Here is a 14785-nt window from a genome sequence, read left to right on the forward strand (position 1 = left end):
TTTTAAATTTTTATCTGCGATAACTTGTTTCGTCACATTAGTTTGAATCATAAATAGTCCAATGTGAATTAGTAGTATTTAGCTTGTCCAATGTATAATAGTTATTTTAAAACCATTATCAATTTGTCCTATATATAACAGTAATTTAAAAATTGGTAAGAGGTATATTTTATCTAGTGTATATATATATTACTTAATTTAAAATTTTATTAGCTTCTCCCATGTATGAGAATTATTTGACAATTTTTATCAGCAATAATTTGTCTCATGTGTAATAGTTAGTCTAAAATTTGTTTCAGTAACAACCTATCACGTGTATCATAGTGTTTTTAAAATTTTATCAACGACAATTTGTCCCGTGTATAGTAGTGATAATAAAATTTTAATTATTTTAATTAGTTTATATAATCGATAATAGAAATTTGCATATTAGTTATTTTTTAAAAAAAAAACCTCAATTTGTCTTGTATATAATATTTATTTTTTGAAAAAGAATTAATATCATATTTCATCTCTTAAGTTTATTTGAGTTTTCAATTTGGTCTTTTACGTTTAAAATATTTCAAGTTAGTCATTTTAATCAAATGTCTATTAAAATCATCCACGTGGCTAATAGATTTGACTAACTACATTTTCAAGTTTTTTTTATCGGTGGATAACTCTCTATTGTAAGTGCAATAGGCGATTTGTATCGTTTTTAAACACATTGCAATCACTATTTTAATTATATAAATTTTATTTAGTAACAAACATTGCATTTTGGAGCTTTGCCCTGTTTTTATACAAAAAAAAAACATTGCATTTAAAATAGTTTGGACTGATCGATTGACTATCAACATTTTCAAGAGTTTTGATTGGTGGATAACTCTCCTATGTAAGTGCAATTGATTTATTTCGAATACATACATTGTTGAATCACTATTTTAATTGTATAAATTTTATATAATTAAAACTTTAGTTTCAATGTGTATTTGAAGATCGTAAAACTTTGTTGTTCTTTCTGGCACACCTTGTGTTAGCAGGGCTCTCTTTTGGTGTATAATTAAAAATTCATATAATATTCGATTTTGCAAGTATATTTATATAATTGTAAATATTTTAGGAATTAATATAGTCAATAATTCTTTTTTAAAAAACCATCTAGTTTAAAAAGACAAATTTGGTTATCTCCCCGTGTATAGCAGTAATTTTAAATTTTTATCTGCGATAACTTGTTTCGTCACATTAGTTTGAATCATAAATAGTACAATGTGAATTAGTAGTATTTAGCTTGTCCAATGTATAATAGTTATTTTAAAACCATTATCAATTTGTCCTATATGTAACAGTAATTTAAAAATTGGTAAGAGGTATATTTTATCTAGTGTATATATATTACTTAATTTAAAATTTTATTAGCTTCTCCCATGTATGAGAATTATTTGACAATTTTTATCAGCAATAATTTGTCTCATGTGTAATAGTTAGTCTAAAATTTGTTTCAGTAACAACCTATCACGTGTATCATAGTGTTTTTAAAATTTTATCAACGACAATTTGTCCCGTGTATAGTAGTGATAATAAAATTTTAATTATTTTAATTAGTTTATATAATCGATAATAGAAATTTGCATATTAGTTATTTTTTTAAAAAAAACTTCAATTTGTCTTGTATATAATATTTATTTTTTGAAAAAGAATTAATATCATATTTCATCTCTTAAGTTTATTTGAGTTTTCAATTTGGTCTTTTACGTTTAAAATATTTCAAGTTAGTCATTTTAATCAAATGTCTATTAAAATCATCCACGTGGCTAATTGATTTGACTATCTACATTTTCAAGTTTTTTTTATCGGTGGATAACTCTCCATTGTAAGTGCAATAGGCGATTTGTATCGTTTAAACACATTGCAATCACTATTTTAATTATATAAATTTTATTTAGTAACAAACATTGCATTTTGGAGCTTTGCCCTGTTTTTGTACAAAAAAAAACAAACATTGCATTTAAAATAGTTTGGACTAATCGATTGACTATCAACATTTTCAAGAGTTTTGATTGGTGGATAACTCTCCTATGTAAGTGCAATTGATTTATTTCGAATACATACATTGTTCAATCACTATTTTAATTGTATAAATTTTATATAATTAAAACTTTAGTTTCAATGTGTATTTGAAGATCGTAAAACTTTGCTGTTCTTTCTGGCACACCTTGTGTTAGCAGGGCTCTCTTTTGGTGTATAATTTAAAATTCATATAATATTCGATTTTGCAAGTATATTTATATAATTGTAAATATTTTAGGAATTAATATAGTCAATAATTCTTTTTAAAAAAACCATCTAGTTTAAAAAGACAAATTTGGTTATCTCCCCATGTATAGCAGTAATTTTAAATTTTTATCTGCGATAACTTGTTTCGTCATATTAGTTTGAATCATAAATAGTCCAATGTGAATTAGTAGTATTTAGCTTGTCCAATGTATAATAGTTATTTTAAAACCATTATCAATTTGTCCTATATATAACAGTAATTTAAAAATTGGTAAGAGGTATATTTTATCTAGTGTATATATATATTACTTAATTTAAAATTTTATTAGCTTCTCCCATGTATGAGAATTATTTGACAATTTTTATCAGCAATAATTTGTCTCATGTGTAATAGTTAGTCTAAAATTTGTTTCAGTAACAACCTATCACGTGTATCATAGTGTTTTTAAAATTTTATCAACGACAATTTGTCTCGTGTATAGTAGTGATAATAAAATTTTAATTATTTTAATTAGTTTATATAATCGATAATAGAAATTTGCATATTAGTTATTTTTTTAAAAAAAAACCTCAATTTGTCTTGTATATAATATTTATTTTTTGAAAAAGAATTAATATCATATTTCATCTCTTAAGTTTATTTGAGTTTTCAATTTGGTCTTTTACGTTTAAAATATTTCAAGTTAGTCATTTTAATCAAATGTCTATTAAAATCATCCACGTGGCTAATAGATTTGACTAACTACATTTTCAAGTTTTTTTTATCGGTGGATAACTCTCTATTGTAAGTGCAATAGGCGATTTGTATCGTTTTTAAACACATTGCAATCACTATTTTAATTATATAAATTTTATTTAGTAACAAACATTGCATTTTGGAGCTTTGCCCTGTTTTTATACAAAAAAAAAACATTGCATTTAAAATAGTTTGGACTGATCGATTGACTATCAACATTTTCAAGAGTTTTGATTGGTGGATAACTCTCCTATGTAAGTGCAATTGATTTATTTCGAATACATACATTGTTCAATCACTATTTTAATTGTATAAATTTTATATAATTAAAACTTTAGTTTCAATGTGTATTTGAAGATCGTAAAACTTTGCTGTTCTTTCTGGCACACCTTGTGTTAGCAGGGCTCTCTTTTGGTGTATAATTAAAAATTCATATAATATTCGATTTTGCAAGTATATTTATATAATTGTAAATATTTTAGGAATTAATATAGTCAATAATTCTTTTTAAAAAAACCATCTAGTTTAAAAAGATAAATTTGGTTATCTCCCCGTGTATATAGCAGTAATTTTAAATTTTTATCTGCGATAACTTGTTTCGTCACATTAGTTTGAATCATAAATAGTCCAATGTGAATTAGTAGTATTTAGCTTGTCCAATGTATAATAGTTATTTTAAAACCATTATCAATTTGTCCTATATATAACAGTAATTTAAAAATTGGTAAGAGGTATGTTTTATCTAGTGTATATACATTACTTCATTTAAAACTTTATTAGCTTCTCCCATGTATGAGAATTATTTGACAATTTTTATCAGCAATAATTTGTCTCATGTGTAATAGTTAGTCTAAAATTTGTTTCAGTAACAACCTATCACGTGTATCATAGTGTTTTTAAAATTTTATCAACGACAATTTGTCCCGTGTATAGTAGTGATAATAAAATTTTAATTATTTTAATTAGTTTATATAATCGATAATAGAAATTTGCATATTAGTTATTTTTTTTAAAAAAATCCTCAATTTGTCTTGTATATAATATTTATTTTTTGAAAAATAATTAATATCATATTTCATCTCTTAAGTTTATTTTAGTTTTCAATTTGGTCTTTTACGTTTAAAATATTTTAAGTTAGTCATTTTAATCAAATGTCTATTAAAATCATCCACGTGGCTAATAGATTTGACTATCTACATTTTCAAGTTTTTTTTATCGGTGGATAACTCTCCATTGTAAGTGCAATAGGCGATTTGTATCGTTTAAACACATTGCAATCACTATTTTAATTATATAAATTTTATTTAGTAACAAACATTGCATTTTGGAGCTTTGCCCTGTTTTTGTACAAAAAAAAAAAACATTGCATTTAAAATAGTTTGGACTGATCGATTGACTATCAACATTTTCAAGAGTTTTGATTGGTGGATAACTCTCCTATGTAAGTGCAATTGATTTATTTCGAATACATACATTGTTCAATCACTATTTTAATTGTATAAATTTTATATAATTAAAACTTTAGTTTCAATATGTATTTGAAGATCGTAAAACTTTGTTGTTCTTTCTGGTACACCTTGTGTTAGCAGGGCTCTTTTTTGGTGTATAATTAAAAATTCATATAATATTCGATTTTGCAAGTATATTTATATAATTGTAAATATTTTAGGAATTAATATAGTCAATAATTCTTTTTAAAAAAACCATCTAGTTTAAAAAGACAAATTTGGTTATCTCCCCGTGTATAGCAGTAATTTTAAATTTTTATCTTCGATAACTTGTTTCGTCACATTAGTTTGAATCATAAATAGTCCAATGTGAATTAGTAGTATTTAGCTTGTCCAATGCATAATAGTTATTTTAAAACCATTATCAATTTGTCCTATATATAACAATAATTTAAAAATTGGTAAGAGGTATATTTTATCTAGTTTATATATTACTTAATTTAAAATTTTATTAGCTTCTCCCATGTATGAGAATTATTTGACAATTTTTATCAGCAATAATTTGTCTCATGTGTAATAGTTAGTCTAAAATTTGTTTCAGTAACAACCTATCACGTGTAGTGTTTTTAAAATTTTATCAACGACAATTTGTCCCGTGTATAGTAGTGATAATAAAATTCTAATTATTTTAATTAGTTTATATAATCGATAATAGAAATTTGCATATTAGTTATTTTTTTTAAAAAAAACCTCAATTTGTCTTGTATATAATATTTATTTTTTGAAAAAGAATTAATATCATATTTCATCTCTTAAGTTTATTTTAGTTTTCAATTTGGTCTTTTACGTTTAAAATATTTCAAGTTAGTCATTTTAATCAAATGTCTATTAAAATCATCCACGTGGCTAATAGAATTGACTAACTACATTTTCAAGAGTTTTGATTGGTGGATAACTCTCCTATGTAAGTGCAATTGATTTATTTCGAATACATACATTGTTCAATCACTATTTAAATTATATAAATTTTATATAATTAAAACTTTAGTTTCAATGTGTATTTGAAGATTGTAAAACTTAGCAGGCTCTCTTTTGGTGTGAATATATTTCAGTTTTGCTTGTTCAAAAAAAAATTATATAAATTTTATTTAGTGAAAAACATTGCATTTAAAATAGTTTGGACTGATCGATTGTCTATCTTCATTTTCAAGTGTTTTGATCGGTGGATAACTCTGCCGTATAAGTGCAACTGATTTATATCGTTGACACACAATATTGCAATCACTATTTTAATTGTATAATTTTTTTTAACACAATTTATATAAATTTTATTTAGTTATAACATTGCATTTAAAATATTTTATGAACTGGTCGATTGGCTATCCGTATTTTCAAGTGTTTTGATTAGTGAAAAATTATCTTATATAAGTGTAATCAATTTATATCATTGAAACACATTGTTGCATCATAATATAATAATATTTAATACAAAACATAGTTACAATGTCAAAATATATGGTTAACTCTAAACTATTACTTCAACCACTTAGTTATATATATATATATATATATATTGATAAGACTAAAGTTGTAAGATTTGAGGACTTTTTAAAGTCTATGAAGTTACTATTAGCTAACTTCTACTTGTATGTTTCCAACACATATATATACTTGTAAGTTTGTATGATTTGATTGAAGCCCAATATTTTACAATTCCTCTACCACTCTTTCTCAATAATCGGTGTAGCAGTACCACCAAGCTCAACAAAATTGACTTTTTCAACTCCATACCCTGCAGAAGTTAAAATGAGTTGTATTGATGTCACTTAATTGAATTAAAGCAACAAATAAGTGCAATAAAATATTTTAGTCCCTCAAGACTCAAGTGACTAACATAGTGCCGTTCAAAAAGAATAAGTGACTAACATAATAGTAGGAGTATTCTCTCTAGTCTTTTTGTGACGTCAATTCTCTCTAGTCTTATTTATAAGCAAAAGTTAAGAAAAAGTTTTGGCTTTAAATATATAAGTAAAAGTCACCATATTCAATCCTATTTAATGTTATTGTTCCAAAAATACCTCTCATTAATTACCAACATAGTGTAGCACAAGTGATAAATATTTGAGTCCCTTAACCATTTGATCCTGGGTTCGATCTCCGGCCGGTGATATTGAGAAGCATTTGTTGGGAGATTTCAACTCCTTAAATAGGTCTCAGTTATCTCGAAATGATTAGTCTCTGCAGTTGCGCGCAAAAAATACCTTTGAAAAAAAAAAAGTCTCATTAACTACATAGTCCAAGGGCGGACCCACAACGATGTCAGGGGTGCACTTGCACACCCTCAACTTTTTCAAATTTATACCAATATTTTCAGTTTTATTTAATTTGCACCCCCTCAACTTTTATGTTTTGCACCCATTGCACTCTCTTCTCTCCTCAACTTTACACATATACTCCTATATAGCTAAGCTTACACTTTCCAATGTCTGTTGCACTCTATTGAAAATTCAGTATGACACATTCCTATGGCTGAGCATCACGCATGTGAGGAAGAACACTTTATATTATTTAATTAATGCATTTAATTTAATTATAATAATTGAAATACAAAATATTATGCTAAATGGCATATGTAATGTAATGTAGGTATAGAAATTGTGGGCTGAACTCCAGAGTAAAACCATCATTTGGGGAATTTGTGGTACATAATAATAATATATTTTTTGTGTTTTAAAATATAAGTAAAAATATATCAATAAAAATTAATATATGTGGTCTAAATTTACACAAAATATATTAATTTTTTTCATTAATTTTTACTTATATTTTAAAATAGACGGAGTATGTATTTGTTTTTCGCTTTTTAAGGGGGTATGTATTTAAAATCAATGAAAAGTAAAGGATATTTTATAAAGTTGTAGAATTTTTAAGTGGTAAATAATAATAAAATTATAATGTTCTAATTATAGTTGCAAAAAAATTCAAAAATTGAAACAATATTGAACCAACAATAGCGATCATTTGTGGAGCCAAAAGTATTTCAGAGGATCAATTGTAAATGTTTTTAAATAATGAAATAATGAATTTTTTCCAACGTATATTTTTAAATAATAGTATTTTTAAATATTGAATAAAGAATTTAAAGGAAAAGTGTAAACTTTAAAAGGGCATAGACATTGAAAGTAAAAATAGAACAATAAAATTTTATGGCAATATCAGTTTGTCCTCTACAATTATTAGCCAAGGAATAAATAGATAAAATTATTAAACTCCTTATAATATGAGAGGAAGGGAGTAAGTATTTTTATAACATTATTAAATTGGTTGTAAATAGGTTACTTATCAATATCAATAGAGTTGGAAATAAGTTATACCGAGTTAGGTTTTGTTAGGCTTGAGTCTAACCTATTAAAAAATTAAAGGTCCGAGTCTGACATTTTGAAATTCTGATGTGACTTACATCCCAATTTCGCAGTGTTATGAATAAACAGTGTATTGGAAAATCAAAATCAGATCATCTTTGTTCCTGTGTATGAGAATTAATTAAAAAAATTTATCAACAATTGTGATGTAAAAATGTAAAATACTAAACCTTCTTGGGTTGATATGATGGTATTGGCTTGGGACCTGGGAGTGTGCTCTTTCTTAAGATCTTGGATTTAATTCTCTCTAGTGCTAATTTAGGTGAGCTATTTAGTTTTTTTTAAAAAAATAATTGAACGACAATAACTTTTTCTTCATGTATAATAGTTAATTTAAATATTTTTTATCAGCAAAAACAACTTAATTTCCGTATCATTTAAAATTTTCATCGCCAACAACTTATTTCCCATACATAATAGTTAGTTAAATTTTTTATAAATAATAATTTGTTTCTTGTTTACAATAGTTAATTAAATTTTGTCATGAGAAAAAAATATTCTGTATATAATAATTAATTTAAAATTTTTATCGGCGAGTTCTAATCAAATAATATAATACTCTCTAATCACTTTTTAAATGTACTAAAAAAACTAAATTTGTTTATAATAGTGACCGGAATGAGTAATTGATATCATCAATTTGAGAAATGTATGATACTCCCTTCGGTATTCTTTTTATTTTTACTTTCATCACCAGTTTAATCTGATTCAGAATTAATTCTAAAATCAAGTGATTTCAATTCTCTTCCGATCTTAGTTGCATAGATCCAACTATCAAAAGATCTTATAATAATAATAATAATAATTACTATTTCATTATAAAGTACTTTACTCTTACTGCATACTCCCTGCAAAAAAGCAAAGTTCCGATCAACTATCAAAAGAATAACAAAATATTTACTATTAGCTTTCTAGTACATATGGTTGCACGCAAAAGGTGAACTTATGCACAACTCAATAGTCACATCTTTACATACCACAACGTTTTTCATTTTTTATTTTTTTTACCACCGATTTAATCTAATTTGGAAGTCAGTTCTAACATAAAGTGGTTTCAGCCATCTCCCAATCGCAATTGCGAAGGATTGAACCATGAAATTTTTTCATTTTAAATAACTACATAGATAACTACATCATACTATTTGAAGGCTTGTACTAATGATGACATCAGCATATTAAAGAAGTTAAAAACAGTAATTTAAAAATTTGTAAGAGGTATATTTTGTCTAGTGTATATTAGTTAGTTTAAGTTTTTTTCAACTTCTTCTATTTATGAAGATTTTATCATCATCTTCCACGTATGAGAATTATATGTGAATTGTCTGATGTTCAAATCTGAATCCTACACATATAATGCAATGTTTTTACAAATTAAACTAAACTTATGAGATAATTATTTTAAAATTTATAGTATAACTAATATTTTACCCTTTAATTTTTATAAGAAAAAAATATACACTTAGCTAAATTGTACTAACATGTAAGATTTGGTTAAAAAAATATACCCTTTAATTTTTATTTAAGATTTGGTAGTCTTTGAGTGTGGAATCCGTCAACACACAAACCACCCCCTTTTTTTTAATATTTTTTATTAAAAAATGGAAATTAACTTAATTCAATTTTAGTTTGAAGTCCATGAGTTATTATTACATTGAAATCATTTCTTTCTCTTATCTCTTATTATTATTATTTTCTTGTCAAATCTTTGTCTCTCATCTCTGTAAATCAGTAAACCACACCACCACCACCCATTTTTTACTTTCTAAGCTTTTCATCCACAACTCAAACCCTAGCCGCCGGATCTGTAACATTTATGGGTCGGATTTGTAACATTGATCATGTAATTGTAAGCTCTTTATAGACCTTTTTATTTCAAGATCTTGACACCAATGTGTTCAATTTCTTCTCCCTTTCTATCATACATTCAACCGTCACTTTGTTGCTAGATCTTGATTACCATAGTCTATTTTTATAAAAATCATCACCATATGAATACTCTTCTCTTTCTCTACAAAACCGTCTATGAAAATTGTTATTTTTATAGTCCACTGTCCACCTTTGAACATGACACAACAACCACTAAACTCCTCTCTTGTTCCTTTACAAAACCCAACCAAAAAAATTAGAATCGGTCCACCTTTTTCCGGCAACCACCGCACCGGAATTTGCATCCACCGTGCCTGAAATCGCACCGCCGCCCTGCTGAGTTTGTATTCCAGTTATTTCATCTCTTTCTTTTAGTCATGATTTCTTCTCACCACTTCTATCATACATGTAAAACACAGGTAGAGATTTTAAAAATATATTTGTAGATCTGGAAAATATATATAACTATACCAAATGATTTTTTTTTTGGTTCAATAACAAATGATGTTTTGAATTTGGGTCTTAAAAATTGTTATTTATGATGATTTACTTTTTTTATAAAAAGATCATGATTTTTTTTTTCTTTTTGGTTAATAAGAAGATAAAAGTAATTTTTATGCCTACTATAAAAATAAAAACAAATCTTTTGCAAAAAAAAAGCCATAAATTTCTCAGCTATTTTCAACATCCATTTAATTCTCAACTACTCATTTCTCTTTTTTTTTTTTTGATTTTGATAAGCAAAAAATAATTTCATTCTTGTCTCTTCTCTCTTAGCTTCCGGTTGCAATTCTCTCTCTCTCTCTCTCTTTATTTTTTTTGGACTAATCTCAATTTTTTAATTTTTTTTTTACTAATCTCTATTTTTTATTAAAAAGTTTTTATTGTTTCTGTATACATAAATAATAGAAAGCCTTACCAAAAAATGAAAATGAAAAAAAATCAAACTTTTTATTGTTTCTGTGCATAGAAATAAAAAACAAAAAAACAAAATCAATTTTTTTGGAATAAAGTAAAGAAACCAATTAGTTGAGTTTAGATTTGAAAATACCCGTGCTAATGCAATACATGATTAAAACAATATATTAATACAAAATCAAAGTTTTTATTTGATTTTTGGAATAAAGTAAAGAAACATTTACTTTTGGTTTTGAATAATAGATTATTCTCGTGCATATTTGGTCTTTAAACTTTCGTGGCTCTTTTATTCTATTTGATTCTAGATCTGTTAATTTTATTTGTTTATTTATTAAAATTGTTATCGTCTTTTTGTTCTTCTGCAACAATTTTTTTTCAAAAAAGTAGTTGTTTTTATTTTTTAGAACAGCAAATATAATATAAAGCTAAAAATTAATATGGAGCATCAATAAGTGTTAAGTAGTTGTTTTTACCTCTGTGTCTTGTTTTCTTCTCATTTTTGTTTGTATCTTTATGTATCCTGAAAGGAAAAAACATATTATTGCATTAATTAGTGAAAAATAAAATGATAACAGTGTTTTTAATAAGTATGTGGTGCTGCTGTTTTTTGTTTAATGAAAAAGAAATTAGTGAAGATTGATATTCATTTGCTTGACTTTTTATTTATTTTTGGAGAAGTACATCTTCTAAGCTCTTATTTATTTTCTGCAACAATTTTTTTTTTCAAAAATAATTGTTATTAGTTGTTTTTACTCTGTAGAATCATTTTGATGTAAAGGAAAGTTGAAGAAAAAATATGTTTCTTAAACATGATATAAAAGATAGAAAAAATAGATGAACAAAGAAAATGTTAGTTTTTCTAGGACATACCTTTGTGAAGATTTCATTTTCTTTTATTCTTCTTTGTCTGCAAAATGAGAAGAACAAACATTATGAGTATATTGAACATGAGAAGAACAAAAATATGCAGAAGAAAAGAAAAAATGAAAGAGAAGATAGAACATGAATATGAGTATATTGAGAGAGAGAAAACACAAAATTGATTATAAAGGGAGAAAAAGAGGGAGAATATGAAATTTGAAATTGAAATCTTCTAACATTGGACAGTGTGTAAATAGCTTATGAAATACCAGATATAACCTTGCTTTTTGAAATTTATCATGCAACTTTTGAGTGGTAGAGAACTCCAATTTTGTGGGGTTATAAGGCAAAAAAACGGAAAAGGGTAATTTGGGGAGAGTTGCAAAAAAGCTTTGAGGAGCATTGTGAAGTTTATGTGCCAAATATGACAAAAATATCCCCATAAAAAAAAATTGTAAAGCAACAACAAAAACACAAAAAGTAAGGTTTAGAGGGACAATAAAGTATTTTTGGTAGTATATTACTGTCTTGGATTAGTAGTTGATATCTTTTTTTCCAGCAATTCATCCCTATATGTTAAAATCAAAAACAAAAAAAAACGCGAACATACGGGGACCAAAAGATCATTTAAGCCTTATTTTTATATGCTTATCCTGCATGACATATGTATATGCAGCTAGAGCTGTTCCTGAGTTCAGGGACTGTTTGTTTTTTCATATATTCATTGGTGGCTGCAATATACATGGAATCATGGTCACGGACATGTATTTAAATGGGTATGTACACATTATTAATATACCCTTACAAAAATATAAATGAAAATAGCAACTTTTGAATATTCTAACTGATTAATTTGTTTTTTTTATTTATCAAAAAAAAAAAAAAACTGATTAATTTGTTTTTATCATATATACAACATGGAAATTACAACTTTTTAGGTGGTAATTCTTACGGGAATGGCTTGTGGAACATTCTTTTTATCCATAGTATCGTATGCTCGACGCAAAGGTCTTGTTGGGTCTTAAAATTAATGCATAAAGATTGTTGCGTTTTGTTGGGATGGGAGGCACCAAAATTTTAAGTCAAAAGTGTATAGGAATTATTAATGTATATTTCCTCATAGAATATACGTACAAGTGTGTTGGAATTTGATTTGAATTATTTGATTCTGAAGTACTATACTCTTTGTGTCCATTATGACAATATTCTTTCACTTTAGTGGAATGATTTGTTTATTTTGTTAAACATGTCGGGCATTTTCATCAATTTGATTATGAGGCCATTCCATTTTTTCTTATGGCACATGTAATATAACTATTCAGGGCACCCGTGCGACGCACGGGGCACACAATGTAGATCATTCAAATTGATTATCAAAAAATGCATTATAAAATAAGATCAAAACTTTTGCTAAAACTTATATGAAGAAATTGTCATCGATTTTATCAAGAAAACCTATCATTAGATGATCGGTGATACATAATAATCAGTTTAACAAAAATAAATAACACCTGCCAAGATAGAGTTCAAATTTTAAACATAAAACATTACAAAGCATTAACATTCAAACTTGTGCACGGGGAACAACTTACTTATATGATTGAATAATCTATATTATAGCCAGTCTCCGGTGTTATAAGAATTGAACAATAAAAATTGACAAAAATTGAACAATAGTTTATATTATCACCTCACATGTTATAAGAATTAAACAATAAAGAGTGACAAAATCTTTAACTATCAACTATACAATGAAATGACATGGAATAGAGGAACATATTACTTATATGATTGATTTATGTATAATATCAATAGTTTATACTATAGTCTCCGTATTATAAGAATTGAATAATAAAGGCTACATAAAATAAAAATGTGGATAAAGGCCTATACTATAGTCTTTTGTGTTATACAATGAATCGTACAGCCTCCTGTGTGTATAATAAAGGTTACATAAATTCGTACAGCCTCATCGAGCCCCCTCGTCGAGTTTTTTAGAAATATAAAATTTTGGAAGTTATTGATGCTAAAACTTAGAGATATAAAATCGTACAGCCTCGCCGAGTCCCCCGTGTGTTTTTTAGAGATAAAATTTTGGAAGTAATTGATGTTAAAACTTAGAGATATAAAAACGTAAAGCCTCACCGAGCCCCCTGTGTGATTTTATTGATACATAAAATCAAACAGCCTCGCTGAACTGAACCTCTCGTGTGTTTTTCAGAGATATAAAATTTTGGAATTTATTAATGTTAAAACTTAGATTATATTACTCTATGGTAATATGAAGTTAAAATTTCTAAATGCAAATTTATGTAATTAGATGAGATTGAACCATTTTATCATTACAATTTGAATTCTTAAGTCGCAATCAATCTAATTGGATGACATTGAATCTGTAATACATAGAAGTTAGAATCACTAAATTGTAGTTAGTCTAATTAAGTGAGAAATATTACTCCATTTACTTATAACATGAAATTCATGCTCTAATCTATCTATCTATCTATAAATTATATATTTGAGAGTTTCTCTCTCATGTTCTTATTCCTACGTGGCAATCTCTTATGGATTCATGACTTATGTGGCATTCTATTGTTTCTCCAATTTCTATGTGGCTAAATTTGAAGGCCTTTGCATATCCAACCAAGGCTTGCTTCATTGTGTGCAAAGGGTCAAGGCTTCGAATCCCAGCAACAACATTTCTTCAATTTTATTTGTATTTTATTGTTTTGCATGTTTTCTAAAGTATACACTTCAACAATTATTTATTTTTCTTATCATTCTCAATTAATATTTAATGCTAATTACTCTACCAAAAAAAAATATTTAATGCTAATTAAAAAATAATCATTCACTAATACTTAAAGGACCTATCTATTACAAATATAAAATTTAAAATACTTATTTGTTAAATAAAAAACTTCAATGGCAGATCTATTACAAACATAAAATTTAAAGGATTCTAAATGTATTTTGCCGTATATTTCTTTGTAACTTGAATGACTTTTTATTAGGATTATGCTATATCATTGAATTTTTTATGGGCCAAGAGAGAAAATATCATATCGTTGGGAACAAAGAGTGGGAGATCACTCTCCACCGTATTATATCTCTTTTTTTTTTTACTAAAAAATAAAGATATTCATTCATTCAAATTGATGGAGGACATCGATGCAATACAAATTCAATTTGGCTAAAAACAAAAGGGATAAATCTGCGAACAAACTCACAGTATCCGTGTTAATAGCATAAAACCGCAAATTACATATGCCTACGAA

The 14785-nt window shown here is 26.2% G+C and overlaps 1 long non-coding RNA gene across 1 annotated transcript; it reads right to left on the reverse strand.

Moving 5' to 3' along the window:
• Positions 1 to 9537: 9537 nt before the first annotated feature.
• On the reverse strand, positions 9538 to 11842 carry LOC123885836. Its single transcript, XR_006801265.1, has 3 exons — positions 11517 to 11842; positions 11120 to 11166; positions 9538 to 10125 (listed from the first exon to the last, which is right to left on the reverse strand). It is a non-coding gene; the product is annotated as an uncharacterized LOC123885836 (long non-coding RNA).
• Between the last annotated feature and the right edge of the window lie 2943 nt (positions 11843 to 14785).

This window comes from Trifolium pratense, linkage group LG5 (assembly GCF_020283565.1).
Source record: "Trifolium pratense cultivar HEN17-A07 linkage group LG5, ARS_RC_1.1, whole genome shotgun sequence".
Lineage (NCBI taxonomy): Eukaryota > Viridiplantae > Streptophyta > Magnoliopsida > Fabales > Fabaceae > Trifolium > Trifolium pratense.